The sequence below is a fragment of the Borostomias antarcticus genome (assembly GCF_949987555.1).
Source record: "Borostomias antarcticus genome assembly, chromosome: 5".
NCBI lineage: Eukaryota > Metazoa > Chordata > Actinopteri > Stomiiformes > Stomiidae > Borostomias > Borostomias antarcticus.
In genome coordinates this window covers 24,480,345-24,486,853 of record NC_140238.1, presented here as the reverse complement: position 1 = coordinate 24,486,853, position 6,509 = coordinate 24,480,345, and positions in this window count along the sequence as shown.

The following is a 6,509-nucleotide window of genomic DNA, read 5'->3' as shown; positions in this document are numbered from 1 at the left end:
AGGTGAAAGTTGTCCGATAGTTGCATCAGAGAATCGCCGCATGCGAGCGCAACAGCTGAGCGCCTCACCTGAAACTCGGAACTCTTTATAGGGTGGGCGGTGCCGATGGGAGGACCATGCATAATGAGAAGGCGTGACGAGGTGGCTGAATGTCTTTGTTTTCTGTTCAACATCAATATCAGTGTAAAACAATATCAAACAATTCCCCCCAAACATTGCATTATTTACCTTAAAATGTACTAAGAAAACATTAAATGTTATTTTTGAACTGTAACAGTCCCTACAGGTCTATAGGCTACAGAGACTGTTGTGTACATTCCTGTTGTGTACCTGAGATGAGTATCTCTGTTCCTCATGTTCCTCACTGAAGTGACATCATGGCGGAAGTCTCGCCATGGAGGTTGATCTTGTGATCAGCAGTTTATAAGATGAGTCTCTGGTCTGCGAGTCTTAATTGCCATACTGTTTTACCTTCTAGGTAGCAGAGTTAGGCCTATCATAGGCCCATGTCTACACATACAGTAGATGACCATGACCTATGACCATGTATCCTGTAGGTAGGACGGTAGTTTGTGTAAGTTGTGCAAGTTACTGTAGAAGTGTTGAGGTAGTCTTTTGTTGTTCTGTGTTCTAACTTGCGTTCACCCCTGCAGACAGCCGTGACAGAACACTACATCTCTGGGCTCTGTCATTTGCTCGCATGGCTTCTCCTATCACTGCTATGCCAATGACACCCAACTGGTCCTGTCATTTCCCCCTTCTGATACACAAGTGGAGACACGCAAAGCTGGGAGCTTGGCTGACATCTCGGAGTGGATGGGGACACATCCCCTCAAGCTCAATCTGGACAAGACTGAGCTGTTGTTCCTCCCGGGGAAGGGCTGCCCACACCGGGACCTGGCCATCACCATTGAAGACACAGTCTCAAGACTGTGAGGAATCTGGGTGTGACCCTGGATGACCAACTGTCGTTCTCTGCACATATCACATCCGTCACACGCTCCTGCAGATTCATGCTCTTCAACATCAGGAGGATTTGCCCTTTCCTCACTGATGAAACAGCGCAGGTGCTCATCTAGGCCCTGATCATCTCCCGCCTGGACTACTGCAACTCCTCCATGCTGGGGCCCCGGCGTCAGCCATTAAACCCCTGGAACTTGTCCAGAAAGCTGATGCTCGCCTGGTGTTCAACCACCCCAAGTTCTCCCACACAACTTCCCTTCTCCGTTCCCTACACTGGCTCCCTGTAGCGTCTCGCATCCAGTTTAAAACTATGGCGCTAACCTACAGGGCAATGAAAGGAACAGCCCCCTCCTACCTCCAGGCCATGGTCAAACCCTTACCCCCTCCTGACCGCTATGCTCTGCTACCTCAAGGTGACTGGTTGCCCCGTCACTCTGAGGCCCCTCCCGACCGCTATGCTCTGCTAACTCGGGGCGACTGGTTGCCCCATCACTCCGAGGCCCCTGCGGTCGATCGACATGGTCACGGCTCTTCTCTGTCCTGGCCCCGCAGTGGTGGAACAAACTGCCCACTGACGTCAGGACAGCAGAGTCGCTGCCCATCTTTCGTTGCAGGCTCAAAACTCAAGTCATCTCCTCAAGAAGTACTACAACGATCCTCCCTCTTAAGCACCTATTGTATTTTAGATTTCTATTCTTGCACTTTGCCTTCAGCAGTAGATTATGCTCTTCTTCACTTGTTTTAGAAAGAAGATGCACTTGTGAGTTCTGGCAAGTAGAAGTACATTGGCTTTTCCTACGTTAAATGCAATTATTGTTAGTCGCTTTGGACTAATGCTCTGCTAAATGATTGTAATGTAATGTAATGAGTACAACCACCCATTAGCAGTAAAGAGGAGCACTCAATAATAATGTCTGTGTCCCTCTCTCTTTCTCTCTCTCACCCACATCCTAGATGAACAGTTCATTATGTCCCCATCACTGTCCTCACACACTCAGCAGGACTCTCTCAGCCAGGACCCCCTCCACTCAGACAGGCGGCTACACAGTGCCTGCTTATAATTAATCCCAACTACAGCGATGGACACTGCCAGGTCCAGAGCACAGAATTAGACAGAATGACAGAGCGTGTGAACAGTGAAGTGTCTGACTCACTCCTGCCTGCATACAACATCTATGAATTGATGAGGTGTGGCCTGAATAGGTGGATTGATTTCTCATGTCAACTTGCTTGTGATTCACTTGTGTTCCTTGCTAAAAGTGTAACCAATTGACTAACGGCTGCCATTCCAGAAAAGTGAACATTTTCTAGAAGGCTAATTTAGGCTTTGCTAAAAGATATCAGCAGCATTATACTGAAGCCACACAATTCTCACAATATCTACACTACAATAAAACACATAAAGAGATGCTTTCACAGTAACCGAAAGAGTAACATCAATTGGTACACTCAGCTAACTGAAATTGATCTGATTTTCACTGCCAAGTCTTGCAGATGTTTTTATTCAGGAGTGCATGTGTGCGTCGTCACAACTGCTGTGCTCTGCAAACAACAGTGGATGGAGTCACATGTCTTTTTCAGAACATTATTAACAAGGACATAACATGAGGCTAATCATTAGTGGATTTAGTTAAGATGGTCACACTATTACTCTTAATCCTCAGTAGCTCACTGCGAGCGCTGGGATTATAACCCAGAAAAATCAGTACATGTACAGTCAAGCCGGAAAGTCTGCACAACCCTTCACATTTTCCACATTTTGATACGTTCCAGCCTTATTTCAAACTGGATTAAAAAAAAAAATTTTTTTGTAGAATAAAGTCTGCAAAGTAATGAAACATGGAGGTGAAAAGGGGTGTGCAGACTTTCCATCTTGACTAGCATTGACTAGGAATAATGGAGAGGAAAGGAGTCAACGTCAGTGATGGAAAGCCTAGCAAGTCTTTAGTCAGAAAGATGAGTCACTTTAGTCAGAAAGATGAGTCACTCACCACACCTCTCTGACTAAAGACTTGGAACACATTCTCTCTGCTTTAACCAAATGAGGCACTGCTGCTCTGACCCTCAGGTGCGCTGTGTGATGGGCACCTATTTGACTGTTCAAAGAGATGTGGTGTGATGTTAGTATGTGGTCATGAGATGTGGTCTGATGTTAGCTCCAGGGCTCTGAGCCAGACCTGTGTACGTCGGACATTCACTGCTACCCGGTATTGCAGTGTCATCTCCTCGTTGTGAAGGGAGAAGTTAAGGTTTGGGTTTAGTTCACTTTCCTTCACTAACAACGATGCATCCACTGATGCCTTCGCCAAGCACCAGGGTAAACATGGATTGTCCTGTAATGGAATGAGTTGGTAGTGTAATTTGGTCTATGGGAAATTAATCCCAAAAGAATCCTCAAGAATTACTACAGTCCATGGCTGAATTATAATATGTATTATGATGTCGATATCTAATCCTTGCTCTAATCCCTAACAATTTCAGAATCGCAGAGTTTCTCAATTTCATTCTGAGTGTCTTAACTTCACCCAGATTCCACAGCAGTGTGTTGTGTAAGACAGCAGAGCGGCCGCATGCTGCAGGTAGTCTTCAACCCTCTTGATGTGCCAGGTGACATTCTGATCAGGTCTGATCACTGTTCTCTACTCTGTGATGCACGCGATGATTATACATGGGTGGAGCTTGATCCAAACTGGTCCCGCCTTCATGGTCCTCAGCTGAACATGATTGGTGGAGCTTAGCAGTCGAGACGATTGATAGGCATCTGAGATTAGGTCAGGTCAAAATACATCTTATATGGAAGATGTAGGACATACGTCAGAGATGTGTCAGAAATTATGAATGTGTCTGTTATCCAATAAAAGTCTGTCACCATCAATGCTGCAGTGGACTCTAATCTGGAATGTCTGGCTGTCTCAAATGAACATCAGCTCAGGTTGTGCAAGACCAGTCAGAACTATGAAGGCTACAGATGTTGGGTGGAATGTGGAAATGGGAGTATCTCCTACACTATAGCCTACTACTGTACACACAATGACACCTACCAATATCTACCACCAGTACTCTACTACCAACGACACCTACCAATATCTACCACCAATACTCTACTACCAACGACACCTACTGTACCAATATCTACCACCAGTACTCTACTACCAATGACACCTACCAATATCTACCAACAATCCAATGTGGGTAGATATTGGTAGGTATTGGATATTGGTACTGTTGATACCTACCAACAGTACCCATACCTACCAATAGTACCCATATCGACCAACAGTCGATATGGGTACTGTTGGTAGGTATTGGTACTGTCGACCAACAGTATATCGACCAACAGTACTCATAACTACCAACAGTGCACATGCATTTATTCTCTAAATAGTACTGTACTGTTAGGTTCAGACCCATAATCGTTGTGACCGTTCTGTTGTTTCCATTTCACTGAGAATCTAGACCATTTAGGCCCAGACCAAATACAAATTGCTGAATTGAGGTCAAATTCCTTGGAACTAAACCGAGTCAATGCTTATTACATCTTAGAAATTGTGATAAAAATAGTCTCTCTCTCTCTCTCTCTCTCGTGATCTTTTTTTCTCTCATTCTATCTGTTTCTCTCTGTCCTTCATCTATGCAGTGCAACAAATTCAACAAAGTCAACACAGAATTCTAGCATTCTTTTGTAAAGGACATGTTTGGGTTTGGCATTTCAGAAGCAGCTGGACCACGATGCCACATATCTGGTGCATGCCAGCCAGCTCCAGTCGTAATGATGTAATGATGACCCTGGTTTCTTCAGTTACACTGGGACCATTATGAGAACAACACCGTTAAATTACCTCTCCAGACCTTACACACTCTGACGCACAACACAATTGGGCAACCTGCACCCTCTCCTATTCCAATCCCTCCATTATGTCTCTGTTTAACCCCACACAAAACACGTTACATAAGAACCACTGTGATGCCATCATCAGGTAGTGTCAGCAAGTCTGGACAATACGGTTAAGTTTCACTGTAGGACTGAGGTGAAAGAAAAAATATGATCACTAATACTGTAATGACAGAGCTTAAAGCCAAGGTTGAAAGGCCAGTGGCCCTGGGGCAAGTCTGAGGGTCCTGTGGCTGGGCCTTGGATAGTCCCAGTATTGTGCTGTGGCAGGGCAGTGACGTCCGAGTACGCTGGAGGAGAACACTGCCTTGTGATTCCCGCTTGAGACGTTCCCTTTTGAAGAAGACACAAAAGGTTTATCCCAGTGGCAAAGAGCACAATGCATGTAGGCAAAGTGATATCCTTCTGCTGGCGTGCAGAGGGCGTGACTTCAACTACGTAGAGAAATAAAGGGTAGATATGGGTGACCTGTTGGGTTATCATATAATATCACACAAAGCCCTTAGTGAGTATTAAACAGATTGCACACATATTGTATGAGTAAATGACATATTATTGTCATTACACGGGTCATCTGGATTGACAACTGGGTGTTGGTTTAGTTATTGTTGGTTTGCCAAAATCAGTCTAGTCTACCAGGCAGAGAGCTGAGTGAGGACATGAGGAATCAAGGAGACATTTGAGATTACTTTATGTAACATCCAACTGGAGGCTGGCAAGCTGGGGTCACTCAGCCATCATGGAGACAGACGCGTCTACGTCAGTGGCAGATAACATCAGTTGTGAGAAATGTGAGAGGGTGATCCAGACACCACGATCACCCTGACCTTCCATCTCTTCATGCAGAGCCAGCAGTCAGATTCAGACACTGATACAGCCTGGGGATGACACAGCTATACCAGTTCACCCACTATAATGACATAAATCAAGCACTCCCAAGGTCAATCAAAGTCTCCCAAGACATTTTCAAGTATTTGATCTGTGTATCTGACCTAGGTCTACTGTAGAATTGTAGTATGTAGTACTATAATGTATAGTAATGTAGTATAACTTTAATCTGTCAACTGATTGGCTGGCTGGGACTGAAGCCATATTGCTTCGCCCTGCTAAATTCCATAATTTCTGAATGAAGTGAAGAGAGCAGGGTCAGGGTTAGTAGGCAGTGGAGCTGGGATAAGGTGGTCACTTCCCTGATCAGTTGTACTTCCACACAGCCGATGAGCGCCACCTTGTGGTGGGGGATTTAGAATAGCAGAATCCATGATTGTTAGCATAAATGTTACATCCCCTGCATACAGTACAAAAGCATGGCAGGTAGGCTAAAATATCCCTCTCCCACACACATCTTGTGTGTAAAAAAACAATCTTCATTTTAAAATGTATGAAACGACACTCATGCTGACTCCAACTTGACAGGCATATGAAACAAGCATATGGCAATCTGTTAAAACACTCCCTGGCTATGTTTACACATCGTAACATAAGAACAAAAGGCCTACTGTTTAGAGTTGCGTTCGGGAGCATGTGAGAGACCGGGATGGTCTGATGTAATGGTGCATGCTGGGAATGAGAGGTGGCACCGATGCTGATGTTACAACTGACCCTAACCCCAGGAGGGCTACAGTACAGTATCAATGGCTTTGGTTAGATTGTC